Source organism: Jaculus jaculus, chromosome 15 (assembly GCF_020740685.1).
Source record: "Jaculus jaculus isolate mJacJac1 chromosome 15, mJacJac1.mat.Y.cur, whole genome shotgun sequence".
NCBI classification, from domain to species: Eukaryota; Metazoa; Chordata; class Mammalia; order Rodentia; family Dipodidae; genus Jaculus; species Jaculus jaculus.
Genome location: NC_059116.1, coordinates 17,065,774 through 17,093,661, shown reverse-complemented (window position 1 = coordinate 17,093,661; position 27,888 = coordinate 17,065,774). Strand labels below are relative to the sequence as shown.

The 27,888-nt window shown below is 45.9% G+C and overlaps 1 protein-coding gene across 1 annotated transcript in view; it reads right to left on the bottom strand.

The window, feature by feature from the left end:
• Positions 1 to 14,232, bottom strand: part of Znf407 (zinc finger protein 407) — a 416,446-nt gene extending 402,214 nt beyond the window's left edge. The window contains exon 1 of the mRNA XM_004654819.2: positions 14,059 to 14,232. The gene's annotated coding sequence lies outside the window, so the exon portion shown is untranslated. The remainder of the gene's footprint in view (positions 1 to 14,058) is intronic.
• Between the last annotated feature and the right edge of the window lie 13,656 nt (positions 14,233 to 27,888).

Sequence of the window (27,888 nt, the reverse complement as noted above, 5' to 3'; positions counted from 1 at the left end):
CATACATAACCAACTATGATTTTATGGATGACACAAAAACATCCTAAGTAAAACACTAATTAAGGGTTAATCATTACTTTATTAGGCTTAGTCTGCTTTCTCAAAGCAAACCAAAAAAGCTGGAAATGTTGCCAGCCATGATGGCACAGGCCTTTAATCCCAGCACTTGGGAGGCAAAAGTAGGAGGATCGCCGTGATTTCGAGGCCACCCTGAGACTACATAGTGAAGTCTAGGTCAGCCTGGGCTAGAATGAGACCCTACCTCAAAATAGCAAAAAAAAAAAAGGGCTGGAGAGATGGTTCAGTGGTTAAGTGCTTGCATGTGAAGTCTAAGAATCCCAGTTCGAGGCTCAATTCCCTAGTACTCACATAAGCCACATGCACAAGGTGGCACATGCATCTGGAGTTCCTCTGCAGTGGCTGGAGGCCCTGGCATGCCCATTCTCCCTCTCCCTCACTCTGCCTCTTTCTCTCTCTGTCTGTTACTCTCAAATAAATAAATAAATGAATAAATAGTAAAAACTTAGGCATTATGAAAATACGGGGAAATAGGCATTCTCAAAAAATGCCAGTAGGTAATTCTGGCTAGTTAGTTACCCTTTCCTGACAGCAATTTTGAGATCTCACACACACACATGTGAACGCAAAGTCCTGAAGTATTGCCTTCTTTGAGCCACCACTCACTCACTCTTTATAGACTGTATCTTACAGAAATATCCAGATAAAACGTGTGTGAGAGCATTTACTATGTAATTCTATAACAGATGAAAAACTAGAAAGAATCTACTATCTAAAAATGGGGGCAAATTAAAACAACTATAACACACCCACATAGGGGCTTATTATACAGATTACACAGCTCTTCATTCATGTGGAAAGATGTTCCCCATAAAAACAAACCAAAAGCCAGCAAAGAGAAAAACTAAGCAAGGGTACACAGGCAGACATCAGGCTCAGTTCTCTCCTGGGATCCCCTTCCTAGTAGCAAAGTCACAGTGGTGGACCTCAAGCCAGTCCTTTAGCCTCTAGTGGTCTGAATCAGATGTCCCCCACAAACTCATGTTCTGAATGCTTGCTTCCCAGCTAGTGGCAATTGTGTGAAGGTACAGCTTGCTGGGGGAAGTGTCTGACTGGGGAATAGGATTTGTTATACCCAGCTCCCCTGTGCCAGAGTTTGGCTCAGTCTCTCGCTGCTGCTGCCACGTGCTAGCACTGGGTGGTGCCCAGCCACTGCTCCTGCCATGCCTTTCTCCTGCCATCATGAAGCTTCCCCTCAAGACTACCAATTAAAATAAAACTTTTAATCCCAGTACTTGGGAGGCAGAAGTAGGCATATCACTGAGTTCAAGGCCAGTCTAAAACTACAGATTGAGTGCCATGTTAGCCTGGGCTAGAGTAAGATACTACCTCAAATTAAAAAAAAAAAAATCCCTTATGATGAGAACAGAATTTCAAAGGGGAAAGTGGGGGAGAGGGAAGGAGGGTATTACCATGGGACACTTTTTATAATCATGAAAAATATTAATAAAAATTGAGAAAAAAGTTAAAATAAAAATTGAGAAAAAAAATACAAAAAAAAATCCTTTCAGCCTTCATAGTTGGGTATAAATGCCAGCAATGTGGAGGTAACTGTACCAACCTCTCTTCTCTGTCCCCTCCTCCCTGAGGACAAGGCAACTTCGATGGTCTTATTTCCTGTCCACACACTGATGACTCCTGGGAAAGATGGACCCAGAAATGCACCTGAGTGTTACAGACACTAGTCAACTTTCCCCACAAACTTTCTTTCCTTTGTTCTCTACGACAGTGAATACCTTAACAACCTATCAACATACAAGCCAGAAAGCCTTAGTATCCAAGAATAGAATAATGGTTAAACAACTCACCCATGGTATCAAACATTATCCAGCACCTATAAGGATATAGATAATAGTACTTGGGAAGCTCACCAAGACATCTTAAGTCTGAAGCTGCTTCATAATGGGCACCTCTGGGAAGGTGAAGCAAACAAAGAAACTGATCAGCTGTTTCACAGGTCCTAGAAAAGGGTAGTATCTCACTCACTGACCTCCAGAGGGCCCAAGCTACACTGGTTTAAAAATGCTTAAAAGAAGCCCTGGAGTAGTGGCGCACGTTTAATCCCAGCACTTGGGAGGCCACCCTGATAATACAGAGTGAATTCCAGGTCAGCCTGAGCCACAGCAAGACTCTATTTTGAGAAAAAAAAAAAACAATAACAACAACAACAAATTGCTTACAAGGCAACTTTAGGATGACAAAAGGGCCTGCCTAAGTGGGCTTTTGCTGTTAGGATCGCTTCAAGGAGGTAAGATATAAGGCTTACCATTTGCAGAAGTCATGTTAATAAATAAAAATATGACTTGCAGGGATGGACTACTCCTGAGAGGTCATGGAGGCCTCAAAGGCCCCAAAGCAAGACAGACATTTGCCACATTAGCTACTTGCCCACCAAAACCAGATGGTAAAACCCTGTTGCTGGAGACATCACACATACTGGATGTAGAGCATAGATAAAACAAGATGGAATTGGAATGGAAGCTTTCAAAGGGCCAGAGAGTGCTTTGCAGGCTGCTGGGGGGAAAGTCATCACCACTCTTACTTCACTGAGCTGTGTCCTAAGCTACCAACCAGACAGACAGGAAGTGCTCACTGTACCACAGTCATTAATGGGGGTAACCAATACTTTCTGAAGCCCACTCCACAGAAGGGAATCCACATCTGACACTGTAAACCTGGTTAAAAGTTTGTGGCTGGTCAAAGTCCTCAGTGGGCAAGACAACTGCTGCTACATTGCTAAACAGACATGATGTGCCCATCAAATTGCCCTATAACTAAGCATGCTGACACACAGACTGGTGCTGCTCTCAGCTTGGGTTTGGGAAGCTCCTTCACAGCGGAAGTGGTAACTGCAGACGTGTAGCTGGTCAGTGTGCTGAGAATAAGGGACTGCTGAATATTCAGTCAAAAATGGGACATCAGTTTCACCCCCTCCAAGGGTGAGAGAACACTGAGGAAGAGGAGGCTAAAATAATGTAAGAACTAGAGAGAGGAGTGGAATGAGGTGGAAGAGTCTTCAGAGACATCACCTTTGCACTCTTGAGCTCGCGGCAGTCGAACTGCCTGCACATGACGGGGCCTGTCAGCATCCAGTCCTGAAGAGGGAAGGGAGAAGGATTTGCCCCTTTCTTACGTCTTATAACCATTAGGTAACAGGGGAGGGGCTCACAAGGTCTCACTCATCCCTGACTTATCCGTAGGTAATTAACAGTTGGGGGAGGGCAGAGGCATTTTCTTCAGTTGTATAGACAGTGGTGAAGGAACCCAAGTCCTTGTAAATAAACCCTCACCTTAATGAATCCTAATGAAACTAAGTGGGTCACCAAAAAGAAGGGAAAAACAAAATGAGGCAGGTATGGTACTGCACACCTTTAATCCTAGCACTTGTGAGGCAGAGGTAGGAGAAGAGCTGTGAGTCAGAGGCCAGTCTGGAACTACAGAATAAGTTCAAGGTCAGCCTGGGCTATAGTGTGTCCTTACCTCGAAAAACCAAAGGGAAAAAAAATTTTAAGAGGAATTGGTTAGGAAGGGGAAGGAGAACAGCAGAAATGAATGGGAGAGGCACTGAGTACAGTAGAGTAATAGAGGATGAATGTGATAAATATACATTATATGCACCCATGAAATGTCTAATGAAACCAAATGCTATTCATAATTAACATATGCTAATAAAAAGGTTTGCTAGATCCATACCAAAAGCATAGACATTTCCAGAAGAAGAAAAAAGAAACATCAGTCTCTGGTGAGTCAGGGCACTTTGTGCTATTTGCATTTCCTAGCGTGTGTGTATTAATTTTGTATTGCAAATAATAGCTGAACTGGGGGACGTCCATCAGCCTGAGAAAGCTCAGGACAGTCTGAGCCTTGTTTCTGTATTGTGGTGGTTTGATTCCGGTGTCCCCCATAAACTTAGGTGTTCTGAACTCTAGTCTCCGCAGCTGATGGCTACTGGAAATGCCTCCTGGAGGCAGTGTGTTGTTGGGGGCAGGCTTATGGGAGTTATAGCCAGTTTCCCCGTGCCAGTGTTTGGCACACTCTCCTGTTGCTATTGTCCACCTTATGTTGGCCAGGGGGTGATATCCACCCTCTGTTTATGTCATCGTTTTCCCTGCTATCATGGAGTTTCCCCACAAGCGTGTAAGCCAAAATAAACCCTTTTTTCCCAAAAGCTGCTCTTGGTCGGGTAATTTCTGCCAGCAAGGTAAACCTGACTGCCACAGTAATTTGGTACCAAGAGTGGTATTGCTGCTAGACACCTGACTATATGGCTTTGGCCTTTTGGAGCTGATTTTCATGAGGAATGTGGAAGGATTTGAAAACTTGGCTTACGAGACACCATGCAATGCTGTAAATACAGCTTGATGGACTATTCTGAGTTGAAAGACCTGAATTCAGTAAGAACTATGGACTGTGGGGTAAGGCTTCTGAGGGAGAGAAAGAGCTTTGTCTGCACTGAGCTAGAAGTAGTTTGTTTGAAAGGCTTGCTGTTATGGCTGTGTCCTGAGAAACTGTGCAGGTTTAAATTGCATAGAAATGGACTGGTAGGAGCAGAGGGATGTTGCACAGAACAAATGAAACCATTGGGCATAAACTGCTGCCTGTTTACCTGCAACTGTTTGAGAGGTTACAACCATTGAGATTGGGCCAGCTGACCTCCACTGGGGCAACAGGAAGAGTGTAGACTTTTGAAGAGCCCTGAATGCTCAAGGAGTGTCCTGTTCTTCAAAGTCTGCTTTATTCCCCCTGGATTAACAAGTTGGCACCCTACCTGGTATTGTGGAGTATAAGAAATGCAGGAGGGCTAGAGAGATGGCTTAGTGGTTAAGACATTTGCCTGCAAAGCCAAAGGATCCTGGTTTGATTCTCCAGGACCCACATAAGGGAGGACATGCAAGTGGAGTTCGTTTGCAGTGGCTGGAGGCTCTGGCACACCCATTCTCTCTCATTCTCTCTCTCTCTCTCTCTCTCTCTCTCTCTCTCTCTCTCTCTCTCTCTCTCCCTCCCTCTCTCTCTCTCCCTCTCTCTCTCCCTCCCTCCCTCCCTCCCTCCTCCCCTCTCAAAAAATTAAATAAATATTTTAAGAAAATAAGAAAAAATGCAGGAAAGAGAGGGTCATTAAATTTGCAACGCAGTCTTGTGATTTGGAAATGGCTATGGCAGTGTGAAGCAGGTTTGCTGGATGCCTGCATGGAGAACCGATGGAGCCATGAAGATAAAATGTGGATTGCAGTGGAGACCCAGTGGAGATGCCAGGACCATGAGATGGCTGCTAAGGAAAGCTGCTGGCCCCAATGAAGTTTTCTAGGACCGTGAGTAGCCTAGCTGGAGGAGCGGAATTGGAACTCCAGACACTTATGGCTTGTTAGAATTACCAGATTTGTATTGGTTGAATATTCCTTTGCTAGGCTCAATGCCATCTTTTGCAATTTGTCTATTCTGTACCATTATGGGTTTTAGGGGGATGTTTTTGGTATTATGGATCAGTTTAAAGACCTTGGATTATGGGGATGTTTGAACATCAATAGGATTGATAAAAACTATGGAGACTCTTTAAGTCATACTGAATGCACTGTATTTTATATCATGTGTGGATATCAGTTTACAGGGGCCGGGACAGAATGTGGTGGTTTGATTCAGGAGTCCCCATAAACTTAGGTGTTCTGAATACTAGGTTCCCAGCTGATGGAGATTTGGGAATTAATGCCTCCTGGAGACAGAATATTGTTGAAGGTGGGCTTATGGGAGTTATAGCCAGTGTCCCCATGCCAGTGATTGGCACACTCTCCCTTCCTGTTGTCCACCTGATGTTGGCCAGAGGGTGATGTCCACCTCTGCTGATGCCATCATTTTCCTCTGCCATTATGGAGCTTCCCCTCAAGCCTGTAAGCCAAACTAAACCCTTTTGTCCCCAAAACCTCTTGGTAGAATGATTTCTGCCAGCAATGCGAACCTGACGCACCACGTATGCTGCACTTCCCAGTGCTCTGCTCAGCTGCCCTGGAATGTGCCTGTCTCCGGGTACGCTCTCCTCCCCATGGCACCCTGTTGTCAGTGAAGGAGTACTCCACGGGTCTCCTTCCTCCCTAACTCCTGTAAGACTGAAGCTATGTCCTCTGGGACTCTACCATATATCTCATTCATGAGCGTTTGCCAACAAGACTATAAACTTGGAAAGTGCAGCGGGGGGAGGGAGGTATTACCATGGGATATTTTTTTATAATTATGGAAAATGTTAATAAAAATTGTGGAAAAAAAATTTTAAACTTGGTGACAGAAATGTACCTAGATTACCCTTAGTTGGATCCTGAATAAGTCATATAGTGTTTGTTGAAACAAAGAACTCAACATTATTTCCATTTAATTCTGTGTTTATTGCCTTTTATTTCTCCTTAGTACCAAGTCTTTAGTATTTCAGGAAATTCCAGTTTTCAGAGGCACACACAAGAGAATCAAACTGTTAAGAGTAACATCGTATCTAGAAAACCACCATGTAACTAAGCCATACTGTTCAACAGGAATAATGAAACAAGCAGGGTTGGGGACCATCTCATCACCCTCTCCCCCAGAGACTCCTATTCTAGAGCTGCATGTGGAAGTTCTAGATTGTATTACCGAAGGCTGTAATCCCGTTCTAGTCTGATACTGCCACCAAATTCTGTCTGCCCTCCTGTAGGGCTATTTCTGTGTTACAGAATAGGGAACTGGGATTGCTAATCAAATAGAATTGTAACTGTGATCTTCCTATATAATTACTTAGAAGATATCATTGAAAGAGGAAAATAAAAAGAATAAATATTTCTTGCCACCACAACTACATGCACACGTGCGCACACACACATACTCATACAAGATGTAGACCATATTACATTTGAGCCTGGTAGACGTCACTGGGTGGTAGTTCTCTGAAGGCTGGATCCACTCTTGATTCTAGTTTGTTTTGCTTCCTATCCACAGCTGTGTGAGGAGCCTCCAATATATGCTCAGCCTCCATGCACCGAGCCATGCCATCCCAGCCGTGATGGACTGAGACCGCTCTGGAACGAAGCCACAACAAACCTTCCCTCTCTTAAGTTGTTTCTGTTAGGCATTTTTGTCACAGCAACACAAAAGTAACTAATAACAGGCTCACTCCCCACCAGTCCAGCAAGAATGTCAAGACATACAAATAAGCATATGACATACACAGGTATACACACACACACTATGTGTTTTCTTTTTTTGTATTTGTTTTCTTTCTTGTTGCCAAAACAAAGTACCTGACAAAAGCAGGTTGAGAGAGATTTTGGGGGGTTTTGTTTGTTTGTTTGTTTTTCATTTTCCAAGGTAGGGTCTTACTCTAGCTCAGGCTGACCTGGTATTCTCTATGTAGTCTCAGGGTGGCCTCGAACTCATGACAATCCTCCTACCTCGGCCTCCTAGGTGTTGGGATTAAAGGCATGAGCCATCACGCCTTACTGGACGTTTATTTTGAATTACAGTTTCAGATTACAGTCCATTATAGCTGAGAAGGCCTGGCGGCCTAAATACAATGTAGCTGGTCCACTTGCATCTAGCCAGGAAGCTGAGAGAAATGAAGATGTTATTCAACTTGCTTTCTCCTTTCACTGTGTGTGGACCTGTGGCTCATAAAATGGTGTTGCCCTTGGTTAAGAAGGGTCCTCCCACCCAATTAACCTATCTATAAACTCCCTCATATACATGACCAGAGGTTTGTTTCCATAGAGATTCTAAGCCCTGCCAAGTTAACAACAGAGACTAACCACCACACATAGAGAAATAATTTTACGTACAACTATACATTCCTTTCTTGCCAAACTGCTCATAGCTCATTTTCCACTCCCAAGTCACTACTCTAAATTCTAGATATTTACTACCCTCTCTGAACAAGATACCACACTGGGAAGCTGAGATGTGCAAAGATGTAAGTTAGCTCTTGCTGCAATCTGGTGAAGGAGACACTCACACTAAGTGACAGAACCAAGGCTACTCCAAAATGCTAATAGTCCTCTAAAGTTCAGACTCATGAAATCCGAAGAACTGTCTTCCCAATGTCTCCTCTGTAACAAGTAAACTCATATTGAACTCTTCTCCAGCCATCTTATCTTCCACTAGTGCCCATCCACGAGACATCTTGATGTCCTCACAGGGCCTGACTCCTCCATCTCACCTCTCTCACCCACTCCACGTGATACCCCACTCCCTTCTCCTTCTCCAGAACGTTGCCCTCATTTAAATACCGTGATGAATCGTCCAGATAGCTGCAATAGCATCCAAAATACCTCTCCCCTGTACCTAGCCCAGAGTTGCAACTAAAGTGGTTCAAATAACAATGAATAAGGGCTGCAGAGCTGGTTTAGCAGTTAGGCATTTACCTGCAAAGCCAAAGGACCTTGGTTTGATTCCTCCAGAACCCACACAAGCCAGATGCACAAGGGGGCGCATGTGTCTGGAATTCCTCTGCAGTGGCTAGAGGCCCTAGCGAATCCATTCTCTCTCTCCCTCTGTCTCTTTCTCTTTCTCTCTCTCAAATAAATGAATGAATAAACTTTTAGTTAAAAAACAATGAATAAATCTGCACATGCTCCCATACTACCTGCATTCTTCAGAGGGCACTCAAGCACAATGGGTCTCATCATCATAGTCCATGATCCAGCCAATTTAAACATCTTTAATTCCCAAAATATTCGTTACCTCTTGACTCCTAAGCCTTCCACTGAAATTCTACCTCTTTTCATCCTACCTCTGTTGTTTTGTTTTGTTTTTTGTTTGTTTTGTTTTTCGAGGTAGTGTCTCACTCTAGCCCAGGCTGACCTAAAATTCACACTATAGTCTCACGCTGGCATCAAATTCATAGTGATCCTCCTACCTCAGCCTCCCAAGAGCTGGGATTAAAGGTGTGCTCCAGCACACCCTGCAGGGATAAGGGGAGCCAACTGTTCCCAATTGAGTCTCCCACCATCTTCCCTCTATCCTTTCCTCCCTCTTTCCTTCTCTCCCTTCCGCCCTTTGTTTTATCCTTTTTATATTTATTTGCAAGCAGAGACAGATAGACGGACACAGAGAGAGAGAGAGAGAGAGAGAGAGAGAGAGAGAGATTGGGCACACCAGAGCCTCTAGCCACTGCAAACAACTTCAGATGCATGTACCACTTTGTGCATCTGGCTTTATATGGGTACTGGGCAATCTGAACTCAGGTCATTAGGCTCTACAAGCAAGCACCTTAATGGCTGAGCAATCTCTCCAGCCCCATCCTACCTCTTTTGTTTTTTAATTTTTATTTATTTGAAACATACACAGAAAGAAGCAGATAGAGAATGGGTGCATCAGAGCCTCCATATAACTATTTAACTATAAAATAGTTAAATGGAAACAAATTTTAAAATACTTTAACGATAACATCTGCCCAGTTCCCTAGGGAGAGGTGGGTGTTCTCATCTTTTTCAAAAAATGTATTTTATTTTTTATTTATTTATTTGAGAGCAAGAGAGAGAGACAGAGAGACCAGGGCCTCTAGTCACTGCAAATGAACTCCAGACGCATGCACTACCTTGTGCCTCTGCCTTACATGGATCCTGGGGAATAGAACCTGGGTCCTTTGGCTTTGCAGGCAAATGCCTTACCCGCTAAGCCATCTCTCTAGCCCCTCTCCTTTCATTATACCTCTTTTCCCAGTTCCTACCTATTGTTTGGGCATTATCCCCTCTTGGCCTTCCTCCTTAATTTCTTCAAGCCTGGGTTATGAGGTTATGAAACAGATTAGGGGGCTGGAGAGATGGCTTAGTGGTTAAGGCACTTGCTTACAAAGCCTAAGGACCCAGGTTCGATTCCCCGGTACACACATAAGCCAGATGCACAAGGTGGCGCATGCGTCTGGAGTTCATTTGCAGTGACTGGAGGCCCTGGTGTGTGTCTCTCTCCCCCTCCCTCCCTCCTCTCTGTCTCTCTCTCGCTCTTAAATAAATAAAAAATAAAATACATTCTTAAAAAAAGATGAGAACACCCACCTCTCCCTACGGAACTGGGCAGATGTTATCGTTAAAGTAATTTAAAATTTGTTTAAATTTAACTATTTTATAGATAGATAGATTCATAGATCAATATAGTTTGTTTGTTTTTTGAGGTAGTGTCTCACTCTAGATCAGGCTGACCTGGAATTTACTTTGTAGTCTCAGGGTGGCCTGGAACTCATGGAGATCCTCCTACCTCTGCCTCCTGAGTGCTGGGATTAAAGGCGTGTGCCACCACATCCAGCCCATTTTTTGAATATTTTATTTGCAAGAAGAAAGAGAATGAGAATGGGTGTGCCAGGGCCTCCAGCCACTGCAAACAAACTCCAGATGCATGCACCACTTTGTGCATCTGGCTTTACATGGTACTGGGGAATTGAACCGGAGTGGTTAGTCATTGTGGGCAAGCACTTTAACCACTGAGCCATCTCTCCAACCCAATTATTGTTAATTTTTTTTAAGATTTTGTTTTTATTTACTTACTTACTACAGACAGAGAGAGGGAGAAAGAAGAGTGAGAATAGGCACTCCAGGGCCTCTAGCCACTGCAAACAAACTCCTGTGTACATTTTCCTGCTAATAAGCAAAGACAGACATTGGGGGATGTAGCAATTTGACAACCTAAGTGGTAGTGGTTAACTCTCCCTTGCTGCTCTGGATGCCTTGAGCTAAAGGACCATCACCCATCCAGCCAGTAGGAGTACCCTAGGCCAGCAGCGGACTTCTTGAACACTCCAACAGTGCTGGAAGTCATACAACAATCGCAGTTGCTTGCTCTGGTGCAGCCCCAACCAGGACTTTCGCTTTGTACAAGCCTTGGTGTACTCTAGATGACCCTACACCCATTTTCACTAGACCACAGGGAGTACACTTGAAGTGGTAGCCTAGCAAAGGGACTGCTATGACTGGCACAAAGAAGCAATGTCATGTGTTTGTGAAAACACAAACCTTCATTTGCGTGTGGGCTTTGCTATCATTGGTGCAAACTTTCATTTCCATGTGACCTCTGCTGTCATTGGTGTGAACACAAAGCATCATTTGCATGTAAGGTTTGCTGTCATTAGTAAAAGACCTCTTCTGAGGCTATGTATACATACAGACTGTTCAGCTCACCCAGTGAGCCTGCTGGAAGACAAGTTCCTGCTGTGCCTCCCTGGTTTTGCAACAGGAGGTCCAAAGAAAGACTATCTGGAGTGGTCTTTAGGCAAGCAGGTTGAGCTGGTTACATGAAGCAAGCAGCAGCAAACAGCTGGCAGCCAGTATACCAGCTGCTTGACAGAGGAGAGGCCAGCTGAGCAGGCAGCAGGTCAAACCAAAAAAGCAGCAAGGTGACCACCAACCACCTACTTGAAAAGGTGAGATGAACCACCAGCAGGCCAGGCTACAAAAGCAGCAGCTGCTCTGATAGATTAAGAGTTAGAAACTGGGCGTGGTGGCGCACGCCTTTAATCCCAGCACTCGGGAGGCAGAGGTAGAAGGATCGCCCATGAGTTCGAGGCCACCCTGAGACTCCATAGTGAATTCCAGGTCAGCCTAGGATAGAGTGAGACCCTACCTCGGAAAAAAAAAAAAGAGAGAGAGAGAGAGACCACCTGTGGCCACAGTAGCAACAGCAGGAGAAACAGCAGCAAAAGGACAGTGGCCATAGCAATAAGAGGCAGCTGAACAGTCTGAGAACAGGCAAGGCAGAAACAGTGATATGGCAGAGAAAGGGTGAGAGCTTAGACTTAAGAAGGATGGAAGGCTGTACACAGCCAAAGAAGAGATACTGCCGACCCTGGTCACTGGGTGACTTCTAGAAAGCTCGCAAGTCTTCAGGACCAAGGGTTTCAAACACTCCAGACCCAAGAGCTTTAACACTGAGGGCTGAGGAATGCCAATCCCTACAGGAGTTTAGAAAGGTATCCGTGCAACTATGCTATCCTGTAACTTTCTGACAATCGGAAAATATCAAATATATGTAATTGTTTTAATGTATTTGAGAGAATGAGAAAGGGGGAGAGAGAGAGAATATGAATAATGGGCCCTCCTGACACTGGGAGTGACTCCAGTTGCGTGCACCACTTTGTAGATCTGGCTTTACGAGGGTACTGGGGAAATCAAGCCCAGGCAAGCTTTGCAAGCAAGCACCTTGAACTGCTGAGCTTCCAGCTATATACATATATGTTTTTGTTTTTGTTTTTTTTTTTTTGAGGTGGTATCTAACTCTAGCACAGGCTGGCCTCGAACTCACAAGGATCCTCCTATCTCTGCCTTCTAAGTGCTGGGTTTAATAACATACGCCACCACACCCAACTCCAAATATTTATTTTATTTTTTTTTATTTGTTTATTTATTTGAGAGCGATAGACACAGAGAGAAAGACAGATAGAGGGAGAGAGAGAGAATGGGTGCGCCAGGGCTTCCAGCCTCTGCAAACGAACTCCAGACGCGTGCGCCCCCTTGTGCATCTGGCTAACGTGGGACCTGGGGAACCAAGCCTCGAACCGGGGTCCTTAGGCTTCACAGGCAAGCGCTTAACCGCTAAGCCATCTCTCCAGCCCCAAATATTTATTTTTTTAAAGGGCATCAGGAGCAACTGTGTTGTAAACAATTATCACCATACTATACTAGTGAGCTTGGCTTGTGCCAACAGAAGTAATCTTGTCAGTAACAAACAAGAATGAGTACCAGGCCCAGGCATGGTCGCCCACACCTTTAATCCAAGCACTCAGGGGGCAGAGCCGGCATGAGACTATACAGTAAATTCCATGTCAGCCAGGCTAAATCAAGACCCTATGTGAGGGCGGGGGGAGTTCTAACTCAAACCACTATTCGTTGTGATCACCAATAAACTCTATGTGTGTCCGTCCCCATATCCTGATATGCAACTGCCACAACTCTTCAATGAATTAAACGGGCCACTCAAAACCCAATGCAAAGCCAGACTTGGTGCCGCGAAAGCCTACAATCCCAGCACTCGGGAGGCAAAGATAGGATAAGATCGCCGTGAGTTCGAGGCCACCCTGACACAACATAGTGAATTCCTGGTCAGCCTGAGCTAGAGTGAGAACCTACCTCGAAAAAAAAAAAAGCAAAAAATAAACAAACTACTATGCAGCCGGGCATGGAGCATGCCTTTAATCCCAGCATTCGGGAGGTTGGATCGCTGAATTCAAGAGTTCAAGACCAGCCTGTGATTACACAGTGGATTCCAGGTCAGCCAGAGATAGAGGAAAACCCTACGGGGGGTGGGGGTGCTGAGGAGGAATTGCAACCGACAGAGGTCAGCAGCTACGGATCCCGATCTGCATCCCAACTCCGGAGAGAGGAGAGGCGCAGCCGCGGCCAGGGTGCGCTGCTCGCTGAAGGGGAGAGGTGACTGGGTGCACCCCGCGGCGGCAGCGACGGCGGCCTGGAGTGTCCCGGATGTGGCACGGACGCGGGGATTCCACCCCCACGGCCGGGTCACCGGCCACCGGCACCGCGTAACGGAAGGAGGCGTGAGTGACAGCGGTGCCGGCCGACTTTCTCCCGCCGGGGTTCCCTGAGCGCGGGTGAAGCCTGCGCTGGCAACGACGAACCACAACCGGGGCGGATCGCTGGGGGGGGGGGGTGGACCAGCCCGGGCCCGGAGCTCGTCGCAGCGATGCGCGCGCGCCGCGGGGGAAACCGAGTCCCGCAGGGTCCACGCGAGCGCCGGGCGCAGCGCGCAGGTGGAAGGCCCCGGGCGGCGGCGGCGCGGTCCCGGAGCGAGCGCGGGGGTGAGTCCCGGCGTGAGGCTGGGCGGGCGTCGGGAGCGAACGGCGAGCCGGGAGGGGCGGAGGCGGGGGGAGAGGGCGGGGGGAGGGAGGGAGCGCGAAGGGCCCTGACGGGGCTCGGGCCGTCGAGCCGCCGGGGCCCCGGGCCCTCAAGCCACCGCCCCCAGGCCCTGCTCTGACGCTGGACGGTCCCCGCCTCCACACCCCCCCGCCCCGCCAGTGAATTCACTTACCTGTTTGCCCACGGAATCGCTCCTGCTGGTCCCTCTGACTGACTCCTCCGGCTCACCGTCTTCCCTCTGGGAGGAAAAGGCGGGACTTCCTGTGTCGTCGCGGACAGACTTCCGGCCGTTCCCTTAGGCAGCTCCAGATGAAGGGAGAGCGGGACGCCGCGAAGGGGAAGCAAGATTCTTTTTTTTTCCACAACGGCCTTAGTCAAACCCAATCTCATAGCCCTGTTGTTGCCCCGAATGCACGGCAGCCCGGCGTGTCGACTTGTTTTCATCGCCATCAGTTCCTACCGGAAGTGCCGCAGGTGAAACAGGAAGTCCCGCCTTCCCCACGAGAAGGAAAACGGAAAGCCGAGAGAATCAATCTGTAGACAGGCTCGTCGGGCCCGGAGGCGGGCGTTGTATTCCTCTGAGGGTGCTCGGCGGGTCCCCGGGGTCCTCCCCGGAACCCCAGAGCAGTGCTGGGAACCGCGAAGCTGCTCCTGCGCAGAGGTGTCCCTTCTGGGCCGGGTGCTTTTACCTCTGGGGCTCTGATTTAAAGCCGAGCGAGACGAATTACTGCAGATAGGCCGGAGGGGCGGCTTAGCGATTAAGGCGTTTGCCTTCAAAGCCAAAGGTCTTAGGTTCGTCGCCTCAGGACCCACGTAAGCCAGTGTACTAGGTGGTGCATGTGTCTGGAGTTCGCTTACAATGGACGGAGGCCCCAGCGGGCCCATTCTCTATCTGCTGCTTTTTCCCTTCTCTCAAATAAATAAAAATTAAAACTCAAACGACGCCAAAACAGGATTTTTTTGGGGGGGGGTTATTTTGAGGTAGGGTCTCGCTCTAGCCCGGGCTGTCCTGGAATTCACTATGTTGTCCCAGGGTGGCCTCCAATTTAGGTAATCTTCCTACCTCTGCCTCCCAAGTGCCGAGATTAAAGGCATGTGCCACCACACCCGGCTCGAAAATAGGATCTTGTATCGGAAGATGTACAAATTACCTGGAGATACAGCCTGTTGACCAGGAGGCAGGAGCACCATGAGTTTAAGAATACCAACCTGAGGGCTGGAGAGATGGCTTAGTGGTTAAGGTACTTGCCTGCAAAGCCAAAGGATCCTGGTTTGATTCTCCAGGGCCCACATAAGCCAGCTGCACAAGGATGTATCTGGATTTAGTTTGCAGTGGCTGTAGGCCCTGGCACACCCATTCTCTCTCTTCCTCCCTCCCTCCCTCTTCCTTTCCCTCTTTCTCTCAATATAAATAAAGAATACCGACCTGGGACTACAGAGTGAAACCTTACCTAAAAAGAAAAGAAAAATTAAAAAGGAGAAAGAAGAAGGTGGGCTAAAGAAATTGCTCAGTGAGTAAAGGCGCTTGCTTGAAGAACCTGATGACCTGGATTTGATACCCCAGTACCTACATAAAAAGGGGTGCATGCGTCTAGAGTTTATTTGCAGTACCTCAGTTTCCCTCCTTCCCTCCCTCACTCCTTGAAAATAAATAAAAATAAGTAAAGGGGGCTGGAGAAAAGCCCTAGAGCTTAAGGCACTTGCCTGCCAGCTTTCCCAGTCCCCATCTAAAGCCATAATGTTCATCTTGCTAGGAGATTTTTGAGCTTTTAAGATCTATAAATATATGTCTTTGGCCAAGTTTGGGGGCCATTATTTCACCAAATATTTTTCTCTTTCCCATTTTCTCTCAATATCTTTTGGTCTCCAATTAAATCTGGGCTCTACCTTTTGACATTATACACAAGTGACTGGAGCCCTGTCCTGTCCTTATATTCATTCTGACCTGAAGAATAGGTAAGTTGTAATGCGCCGTCTTCCATCTTCCCTGGTTTTCTGTCCCCTTTAATCTGTTAAGTACGTCCAAGGACTTCTTTAAGATACAATATATGAGACTGCACTTGCCCGCTGAGGTGCTGCAGCAGCCGCAATGGAACCACGACAGGCCACGCAGCCTTCTTCCAGCGGGGCAGTCTGCTGTGGTCCCCATCATCCTCCGTTGGCTATTACACGTGGGTTGTCTTCTGGCCTGATAATGTCCCTTATCAGAGTCCCGGATACTAGGGCCCTTCGCCCAGTACTTGGTGGGCCACCATGACAGAGTCCTACTCTGTGGGTCTTGGCTTGTGTGGATGGTTCATGTGGGAGAGTCCCTCGGTGCCACGGTATTGTGCAAGCGTAAAGGCGTCACCTGTGGCCTGGCTTAGCTGCTCTGGTTCCTGCAGACCTTCCTCTTGGGCACAGCGTCTCTCCCCATCCTCATTGCTCACCTGAAGCGCACTTAGATGGCGCAACGCTTCTTCTGCACCTTTACTTTCAAACACTTGTGCTGAGTTTACGACTGTATCAAGCAAATCTAAGACCCTCTAGGTACTCCTTTTCCTCCTAGACGCTTTGACTGACCTGGAAGAGAGAAGTTTTTGCCTGAGAATGAAATAGGGGGAAAAAAAAGGCGTGGTGGTGCACGCCTTTAATCTCAGTACTTGGGAGGCAGAGGTAGGAGGATCACCGTGAGTACAAGGCCACCCTGAGACTACATAGTGAATTCCAGGTCAGCCTGGGCTACAATGAGACCCTACCTTGAAAAACCAAAAAAAGAAAGAAAGGGCTGGAGAGATGGCTTAGCGGTTATACACTTGCCTGTGAAGCCTAAGGACCCGGGTTCGAGGCTTCATTCCCCAGGACCCACGTAAGCCAGATGCACAAGGGGGCGCACGCATCTGGAGTTTGTTTGCAGAGGCTAGATGCCCCGGCGCACCCATTCTCTCCCTCTCTCTCTGCCTCTTCCTCTCTCTGTCTGTCGCTGTCAAATAAATAAATAAAAATAAACAAAAAATATTAAATAAAAACAAAGAAAGAAAGAAATAGGAAGATTCTGGCCTTCCAGTTATGCAGTCTCACCTACGTGGCAGGAAGCTTTGGGCCACCTTCTGTGGTCCTTAGCTGTGCCAGGGCTCTCCTGCCATGTGGCTGGGCACCAACTAGCTTTGCTTGTTGGCTCACCTTTGCCCCACTTACTGATGGACACACCCTCATTCTCCCACCACTTCTTAGCTTTAGTTTCCCAGGTTTTTTTTCCATCTTTTGTTGCTGTTGTTAATTTTTATTATTTGAGAGTGACAGAGAAAGAGAGAGAGAATGGGAGTGCCAGGGCCACCAGCCACTGCAAATGAACACCAGACGCGTACACCCCTTGTGCATCTGGCTAACATGGGTCCTGAGGAATCAAGCCTCGAACTGGGGTCCTTAGGCTTCACAGGCAAATGCTTAACCACTAAGCCATCTCTCCAGCCCTTTTTCCATCTTTTACGAACAAGGTAAAGTGACACTGCATCATTGCCATCCACATCAGATACCTGTGAGGCATGATCTTCATCTCCCCTGCTTCCATGTCCTGCACTACAGAGAAAGATAAGAGACACAAGCACGTGCCTGGTGTAGCTGAGCTGTTTACACAGGCTCAAGGGACCTGCTGAGACCTGACAGCCGAGGATTGAGCTCCGCCCCATGATGCTGCCAGCCAGGGGTGGTCCTACCCTACTTGTGGCTCCAGGAATCCATGCTCGAGGGTGCAGGGAGCTGATGTTCCCTGCTAGATTGCTTGTCCAACTCAGGCCACGTCTTAACTTTCCTTGCCCCTAGGTGATTGTATTCCAGCTGGCTGTGCCCCATCCATGGTGCCACAAAGTCAGGACCCTGATCTCACTTTCCCCTGCTCCATATGAAACTGCTAAATCCAGTCAGTGCCTCATCATCGCAACGCAAAAGCTCAACGCTGCCTCTGACTGGCAGTGCCACCTCTCCAGTGGGTCTTTTCCCTGATGACCTGCTCAGCTCTGGTGTACTCTGTGACACCAGTGTTCCTGGTCTGTTGATTCTAGCCCATGGGTTATCCAGCTCACTAGGACATCCCTGTTCACCTGGATGAACCTGGTGACTGACAGGCTGAGGAGAAGGGGTCACCGCCTCTGTCCCCTCGGCCATCATGGAGCTTCCCCTCGAGTCTATAAGCCAAAATAAACCTTTTTTCCCACAAGCTGCTCTTGGTTGTGAGATTTCTGCCAGCAGGGCAGACCTGACTGCAGCACTGAGTTTGTGTCTTTTTTTTGTTGGGTTTATTTGTCAGTTTGTTTTAGTTTTTCAAGGTAGGGTCTCCCGCTAGCCCAGGCTGACCTGGAATTCACTGTGGAGTCTCAGGGTAGCCTCAAGCTTACAGAGATCCTCCTATCTCTGCCTGTCAGGTGCTGGGATTAAAGGCATGCACCACCAGGCCTGGTCTTTGTGTGTGTTTAATACTTTATTATCTATTTATTTATTTGACAGAGAGAGAGAATGGGCACACCAGAGCCTCCAGCCACTGCAAACGAACTTCAGATGCCTGTGCCCCCTTTGCATCTGGATAACATGGGTCCTGGGAAACTGAAACTGGGTCCTTTGGCTTTGTAGGGAAAAGCCTTAAGCACAAAGCCATCCCTCCAGCCCTTTTGTGTGCGTTTTTTTAAACATTTTATTTTTATTTATGAGAGAGAGAGAGAGAGATTGGGCACACCAAATGCATGGTCCGCCTTGTGCATGTGGCTTACATGGGTTCTGGGGAGTTGAACCTGGGTCCTTAGGCTTCACAGGCAAGAGCCTTATCGGCTAAGCCATCTCTCCTGCCCCTTTGTGTGCATTTTTAACCAAAGAATTGGATAAACCAGACTAAGAAGGATGATTGTTTGTTTAGGTTTCTCGAGGTAGGGTCTCACTCTAACCCAGGCTGACCTGGAGTTCATTCTGTAGTCTCAGGATGGCCTCGAACTCATGACGATCCTCCTACCTCTGCCTTCTGAGTGCTGGGATTAAAGGCGTGCGCCACCATGCCTGGCTTTTTCTTACATTTATTCTATTTCAGGGAGGAAAGGAAAAGTTCGAGAATCAAAGGGTGAGGAGTGGAAACGTCCATGTGGTCTCAGGGCCCATGTAAAAGTCCATTGGCCTAGAGAAAAACAAAATATCCTTTCCCACTCTGGCAGAAAATCAGCTAACATAGTGGAACTGGGATCAGTATGCTATATTTTTCAAATGTTTAGAATACAAGCCAAAATTACTATCAATTTAAGAAAATTAAACCCACAAATCCCAGTCTCAGAAGAGGAAAATCAAAAGACTATTAGCCCCAAATGACTCAAGTGATATTAAGATCAGAAAATAAAATTTCAAAACCAAGCCAGGCATGGTGGCGCACACCTTTAATCCCACCACTCGGGAGGCAGAGGTAGGGGGATCGCCGAGAGTTCGAGGCCACCCTGAGACTACATAGTGAATTCCAGGTCAGCTGAGGCTAGAGTGAGACCCTACCTCGAAAGAAAAAAAAAGTCAAACCGCCGCACACAGGTTTGGGATTTGCATTTGAACCACCATTAATAAAACCCCATCACAACCACGTGCTATGATTTAAGGCGTCAATAATGAAGTCTAACCTCAAGGAAGAGAGTTCCCCAATCAGCACTGAAGAGTTTTGTTCATATGTTACCCCAGGCTTTGTCTCTTGTCACACTGAGCAACTGAATATCATGTTGAAACTGGAATTTGGGAGTTCCACCAATGCACCAATATGACACAGGACTTAGGGTTCCTCTGCCAATGCACCAATATATACTAACACAAATAATTTTCGAGTGTCCCTGAATTCTTATCTCATGAATCCAAAGAATTAAAATCCACATGCCTCCAGGCGTAGTGGCGCATGCCTTTAATCCCAGCACTCGGGAGGCACTCGGGTAGGAGGATCGCCATGAGTTCAAGACCACCCTGAGACTCCATAGTGAATTCCAGGTCAGCCTGAGCTAGAGTGAGACCCTACCTTGAAAAAAAAAAAAAATCCACGTGCCAGAGCATAAAGTTTAGAGAGACTTTATTAGATTAATAGCAGGAAGGAAGCGGGGCATGGTGGTGCACACCTTTAATCCCAGCACTTGGGAGGCAGAGGCAGGAGGATTGCTGTGAGTTCGAGGCCCCCCTGAGAATACATAGTGAGTTCCAGGTCAGCCTGCACTAGAATGAGACCCTACCTCAAAAAAAAAATAAAATAAAATAAAATTTCAAAACCAGTGTGCAGCTGTTTAGGACAAGTCTTCAGGATTTGGTGTTTCACTCTGGCTGTTTCCAGAACCTTGTACCCATTACTTTCTGCTACTGAAGCATACCAGGTCAGCCTTCTGGTTCTACAAGTCAGGTTGTAAATAGTATGTAAATAGCATCATCCTTTGGATTACAATAATTTACCATTTGAAAGGGCCCAGTGGTCATTTTTTTTTTATTGACAATTTCTATGATTATAAACAATATCCCATGGTAATTACCTCCCCCTCCCACTTTCCCCCTTGAAACTCCACTCTCCATCATATCCCCTCCCCCTCTCAATCACTCTCTCTTTTATTTTGATGTCATCATCTTTTCCTCCTATTATGATGGCCTTGTGTAGGTAGTGTCAGGCACTGAGAGATCATGGATATCTAGGCCATTTTGTATGTGGAGAAGCACGTTGTAAGGAGTCCTACCCTTTGTTTGGCTCTTACATTCTTTCTGCCACCTCTTCCACAATGGACCCTAAGCCTTGGAAGGTGTGATAGAGATGTTTCAATGCTGAGCACTCCTCTGTTACTTCTCAGCACCATGGTGCCTTCTGAGTCATCCCAAGGTCACTGCCATCTGAAAAAAAGAAGCTTCTCTAACCAAAAGTGAGAATAGCATATTAATACATGAGTATGAACATTGAGAGAAGCGCTTACTGGGCAATTTGGTAAACATAGTATATACATTTAGCCAGACACCAGCAGACATTACATCCCTAGAGCTCACAACTACCCCTGTTGTAGGTTTTCACTATCAGGGATGTATATTCCCTCTGATGGAGCAGGCCTCCAGTCAAATTAGAGGGCAGTTGATTTCCCCCATAACAGATGTGCCACTATTGCACCTGTTGGCTCACTTGGTCTGGCTGGCCAAATACAAGGCTTGCAATGTCCACTGTTGATTTCCCTCTCTCCCACTGAACTGCATGCAGCATGGCTTTTCCAGCTTTCTGTCAGCTGAACAGTGATCATTCTTGATGATAAATTTCACAGTGTCATCTAATTTGTTGTAACTTAACATTTTTGTCATTACATTCAATTGCCAACGTATAGTAACCATGAGAATTGTTATGAACAGTTAAACACCCACACTAGAATTTTAAGTCTTTGCTCTTTCTGAATACTGTTTTGGTGAATTTAAATGTGGGAGGTGAGATAATTTAAAACTTCATATTTTCCATTATAGTGAAAGGTATAATTTCTCTGACATGTTTTTTTTTTCATTTGGAATAAAAAATTACCCTAGAATAATGTTTTTAATAAAATTTGTCCACATAATGGCAATTTTTTTTCCTCTTCACTTCTACCAAAACTAAAATAGCTCAGGTGTATATATTTACTTATCATAATGGTTAAGAAATTATAGTAAGTGGGGGGGGGGAAGGGAGGGAATTACCATGGGATATTTTTTTATAATCATGGAAAATGCTAATAAAAAGTTAAAAAATAAAAAAAAAAGAAATTATAGTCATTCCAACTACCATCACTTCTTTTCTTACTCATGCTGGGGGGAAAAAAAAAGAATACATCATATTGTTACTTCAGAAAATCTCCTGAATTCCTGTCTTTGTACTTCACCAGTCAAGCCCTTGGACATCTGAGCAAAGTACAAAATATGTCCAACCCAGCCTCTGCCCCCAGGAGATCACTTACTGAAGAAAACTATCTTCAACATTAAAAAGTAGAGTATCATCTTTCCCTCTTGCTAAGAGGTCTACAATACAGAATGAATGTATACTTGAAGACTTGGTAGTGAGAGAAAAGAAATAAAAGGCTTAGCACTTGGCTTAAGTGTTCTTATTAGAGATACAGTGGCAAGACTAAGAGACAACAGTTATGCTAGATCTAGCCAGAGGTACATGAACATGGAGACAAGTATTTTGTTTTGCTTAAGCAAGATCTGGAATCCTGACTTAATTCATTTGCCATTACATGTTCCATTAATATTCAGGATGTAAAGTTCGTGAATGACCAGACTATGCAAGACCACTCTGAAGCAAAGTAAAAAAGTTTTATTCCAGAAAGACACGAGTAACCAGACTGTCTCCTGAGAGAGGAGCACAGCACCCCTGGGTTTGCAGTGTTTAGGTTTCATAAGACCGTTCTGCGGGGTGGGGATAGAGGTATGGGGGACTTGTTTGGTAAGTTAGGTATGGGGGTTTCTTCAGGGAATTTTTCTGTTAATCAGAAAGTTGTGGGCAGGCAGTTAGGGTGTGTCACCAAAACAGGTCAGGTGACTCAACATAAGGTAAACAGGAAACTGTTCTAGGGGCAAGGAGAAACAATGGGTCAGTGGTTTCTGAGGAATATAGTAAGCTTGGTTCTTGCATTTTCCCATAAGGCAGCTTGACATCACCAGTTTGTCATCCCCAGAGATTTCATTTTGAGACCTGGTCCGACCTATCATACCAGCCTTTCATTAATTATAATGGGATGCTGTTAGCGCTTCTGTATATATTTCCTGCTGAATGGGGGTGATAAGTGTTCTAGGGCATACTTGATCCTGGGGTCAGTGGATCCCCTCAGAGCTGGCTGTAGGAAGATGGCCCCATGATGGCTAGAGGCTGATAGGGAATAGGAGATGGGGAAGTCAGTGATAGTTGGTTAAACTTTTGATGGGTAAGTTGGTCTACCTGAGTTTGGATGTACTTCCGGAGCCAGGGGCCAAGAGGATCAGTAGGCATATTACAGTCAGGGGTCCCAGCAGTGCCAAGAAGCCAGGGCCAAACAGCTCCAAAAATGCTCCATTACCCTGCAGTAGATGGTCTTCCTACCTGAAGTCAATCTGTCAGAATGTGTGTGTGTGTGTGTGTGTGTGTGTGTGTGTGTGTGTGTGTGTGGTTTTTCGAGGTAGAGTCTCACTCTAGCCCAGGCTGACCTGGAAGTCACTATGTAGTCTCAGGGTGGCCTCGAACTCACAGCGATCCTCCTGCCTCTGCCTCCCAAGTGCTGGGATTAGAGGCGTGCACCACAGCCCGGCTATATCTGACAGATTTTTGAGTTTTTTAAAATTTTATTTCAAGTTCCACCTTGCCTGATTGGTTAACATAATGCTAGTATTCTTCATTTAAGAAGCAGGTCACTGGGCATGGTGGTGCACACCTTTAATCCCAGCACTTTTCCTACTCAGGAGGCAGAGGTAGGAAGATCGCTGTGAGTTTGAGGCCACCCTAAGACTACATAGTGAATTCCAGGTCAGCCTGGGCTAGAGTGAGACCCTACATCTAAAAAAAAACAAGAGGCAAGCCGGGCTGAAGACATGTTTTGTGTTTTGGTGGTTAAGACACTTGCCTGCGAAGCCTAAGGACCCAGGTTTGATTCCCAGTACCCACATAAGCCATATGCAAAAGGTGGCACATGCATCTGGAGTTTGTTTCCAAACACTAAATACCCTGCTGTACCCATTCTTTCTCTCCCTGTCTGTCTCTTTGTCTCTCAAATAAATATTTTTTAAATATTTTATTTATTATTGAAGAGAGAGAAAGAAGCGGAGGTGGGGGAAAGGAGGTCACACCAGGGCCTCAGCCGCCGCAAACGAACTTAAGACACATGTGCCTCCTGTGCATCCGGCTAACGTGGGCACTGGAGAATCAAACCGGGATTCTTTGGCTTTGCAGGCAGATGCCTTAACCACTAGGCAATCTCTCCAGCCCCAAATAAAATATGTTTAAAAGAGGAAGAGGCAAGTCCCCCCTTTGCTGGCTGTCAAGGGGTCTAGGGCTCGGCACTTCTGTAAGACAACGGATGCTAGCGAGGTAAGTTGTTCCTGTGGCTGTCGTAGAACTTCGGTGCACCCCTGGACTGTGACGCTTGTTCTCATAGGAGAGCAAGTGATGCCTGAGCCTTCCTATGGCCCATAAGCTCTGAGGTTCCCCTGTCTCCACTTCCTCTCATGCCTTAGGCACATACTGAAATTACAAGTGCTTACACAATGTGTCCAGCTTTATGTGGGTTCTGGGGACCTGAACTCAGGGCATCAGGCTTGCGCATGGCCCACCTCACCGACCAAGCCACCACCCCAGCCCAGTACATATTATTTCTATGAATATACTGTAAACTCAAAAACATCCCCAGTCTTCTTTCTTTTCCACTACAGAACCTCCAATGCCAGTTGGCATTGATGATCCCTAAACTTCATCACAATAGGGATATACTTTAGTGCCCACATTGCGTACATACGACACAGTAACACTGCACCTGACTGCTTTGTTGCAATAGACCCTCAAGTACACTGAATGATCACTTACCCCATGTGTGTATTTAATAAAATTTCTAGGCCAGGGGTGGTGGCGCACGCCTTTAATCCCAGCCCTGAGAAGGCAGAGGCACGGGGATCGCCAGGAGTTCAAAGCCACCCTGAGACAACATAGTGAATTCCAGGCCAGCCTGAGATAGAGATAGATCCTACCTCAAAAAACCAAAAAATTAAAAATTAAAATTTCAAAAAATGACTATTTGAAATTCTCTCTAGCCCCTACTGGCTAATTAGTTTCTATTACCCTTCTGAATGTAATGATCTTGGCTCTGAGTTGGGTGAAAAACTTAAAAGAGCTGAGGAGATCCATCTTGCCTCTTGAGTGCTGGGATGAAAGGTGTGTACCACTATGCCCAGCTAGGATTTTGTTTTGTTTTGTTTTGTTTTGTTTGAGGCAAGCCCAACAGGCTGGCCTCCCCCTTTTTGTTTAATACATGAGAGTGAGAGGGAAAGAGCAGGAGAAATACAGGGAATTGGCACACCAGCACCTTCAACCACTGCGATCCCGCGCCAGCCGCGTGTGCCCCTGTGTGCAAGTACAACCTTGCGTGCTTGCGTCACCGTGACTCTGGCTTACATGGGACCTGAAGAGTCAAACATGAGCCCTTAGGTTTTGCAGGCAAGCACCTTAACTGCTAATCCATCTCTCCAGCCCTACATCAGGTTTTGTTGTTGTTGTTTTACGAGGTAGGGTCACACTTTAGTCCAGGCTGATCTGGAATTCACTACAGAGTCTCAGGATAGCCTTGAACTCACAGCAATCCTCTTACCTCTGCCTCCCAAATGCTGGGATTAAAGGCATGTGCTACCACACCTGGCTTAAAATGATTTTGTTGTTGTTGTTGTTGTTGTTGTTTTGAGGCAGGGTCTTGCTATAGCCCAGGCTGACCTGGGATTTACTCTGTACTCTCAGGGTGACCTTGAACTCTTGGCAATTCTCCTGCCTCTACCTCCCAAGGGCTGGGATCAAAGGCATGCACCACCACACCCAGCTTTGCTCCATCCGGTATTGTTGATTAAGCTTTCTACTTAGTCTCCAACAAGCAAAGTCCTGCTGAAGGAAGTGTGTCACAAAGTGTGTCACTGGGGAACAATACTGAATCTAGCCTACTGTGTGTTCAGAGCTAGCTCGAGCTCTGGCTGTTTGGTCTCTCTCTGCTACAGATATATGTGAAGTGAGCCAGCTTCCTGTGCCATATTAAAGCTTCCTCTCAAAACTGTAAGCCTAAAATAAAACCTTTCCTCCCAATAGTTGTTCCTGGTCAGTCGTTTGTTCCAGCAATGAGAAGGTAACTACAGCACTGATCCTGGCTGGCAGCAAAACATGAACTCTGTTCTCTGACACTACAGGCTTGGAATTTCTCAGGTCCAACACCCTCGGTAACTATTGATTCTCTTTTCCTTTCCTCCTATTAGTTGAATAATTAACCAAGACACTTCCAGTCTCAGCAGACTATGTAGAAATGAGATTAAGTGAATATATTATTGTCTTATAATTTCATAACACTGATAACATTGTCCAGAAATATTTCCAATATACTTTATCATAAATTGATGTTAAATGACTAATATGAAACTTCCCCAAATATAAATTGGATTCATATATCTTCTGATCTGCCAGTCCTTAGGAACAATGTGAAATACATCAGGTGGGTCCATCAGAATTTAAAAATGCCACAAGACCAAACATCACCCAGTGAACACAACCTGCTTCATGCCCAGAATACCTGAAAGTATCCAACGAAAGACTTGATGAGCCAGAAGTGGTTGTTTGAAGTCCCCTTCCTCCAAAGCTAGTGCTAGATGAAGTCCTTGAATTTTACCACATGGACCAACTCTTCTGGGACCCATTTCAGTGACTAGACACAGTAAACTGAGTCACTAACCACATGGTCCAGTCACTTTTTTAAACTATTTGAGAGAGCAAGAAAGAGGCAGATAGAAACAGAGAATGGGTGAGCCAGGGCCCCAAAGCCACTGCGATTGAACTCCAGACACATGTGCCACCTTGTGTATCTGGCCTACATGGGTCCTAGGGAATTGAACCTGGGTCCTTTGGCTTTGCAGGCAAGCACCTTAACCACTAAGCCATCTCTCCAGCCTAGCCCAGTCATTTTTTTGAAACATTTTATTTATTTATTCAGAGAGAGAGGGGTGCATGGGTATATGGGCACACCACAGCCTCTTATGACTGCAAATGATCTCCAGATGCATGATTCATTTTGTGCATCTGGCTTTATGTGGGTACTGGGGAATCAAACCTTGGTTGTTAGGAATTACAGCCAAGTGCCTTAACCTCTGAACCATCTCTCCTGCTCCAGTCCAGTCACTTTTAATGCAATGCATCAAGTCTAAAAACTGGCATTTTGCCAGGCACGGTAGTGCATGCTTTCAATCCCAGCACTCGGGAGGCAGAGGTAGGGGGATCGCCATGAGTTCAAGGCCACCCTGAGACTACATAGTGAATTCCAGGTCAGCTTGAGCTAGAGTGAAAATCCTACCTCGAAAAACCAAAAACAAAAAAGAAAAAAAAAACAAAAACCTTGGCATTTCAAGAATCAACAAAGATGGAAGGAAAATGACAGAAATCTGTGTTATGGCTTGTTTTTATTTGAATCATAAGAACATTTTAAATAAGCCCTAAATTATTTTCTGTTAATATGATTTAAATAATGAATTTATAAATATTGAGTTGTTTTATTTACATGTACTCAACTGCAGGGGAAAAAAACGACTTTTTTTGATGTTTACACCATCAAACCCAATCATGCAAAACAAGATGGTTAACTAAAGTGATTAATGAATGCAGGCTTAGCCGAGGGCTTTAAAGTGAGAACACATTACGGATGTCAGGGTTGATTAGTTCTGTATCTAACACTGATGCTATTAAGAGGTTTGAGCAATTTAGATATAGTCATTAAGTAAAATTCCAGTGGAGTGGGAGAAATCCTACCAGGGTGGATTCTAATGATAGGATGGTGGGTATACCTGTGCACAGAAGTGGGGTGTGGGCTAGGGAGAATGGGGGTGGAAGGGCCCAGAGGAGCTGATCCATCACAGAAAGGGTAAGAAGTTTTGGGATTAAAAGGAAAAAAACCCACAAAGAATCCCAAATGGCAGAAGAGTATGAATTTTGATCATTTCATTTTCAGAACATTTTAAGGAACAGGAGAAAATAAATGAAGGAGAGGCAAAAGGTTGATATAGTAGCCTGCCTAAGTAACTCCTCCAGAAAGGAACCCATGGGGAAATCATTGTGGTCAGTGGTGGAGACTGACATTTTTATTAGCAAGTATCACAATCAAAGGTGATTTAGGTTCTGAGACATTGGATGGAATGATGATGGGTCATGGCACTTTGGGACCCTGAAGCCAAACTGGAAGGGTTATGTTAATCTAATTACTGGGCAAGAGTCTGAGGAATTGTCCCATTTGGGCTCCAAGGTTGTGCTGAATCCAATCCCTGGCTAAGC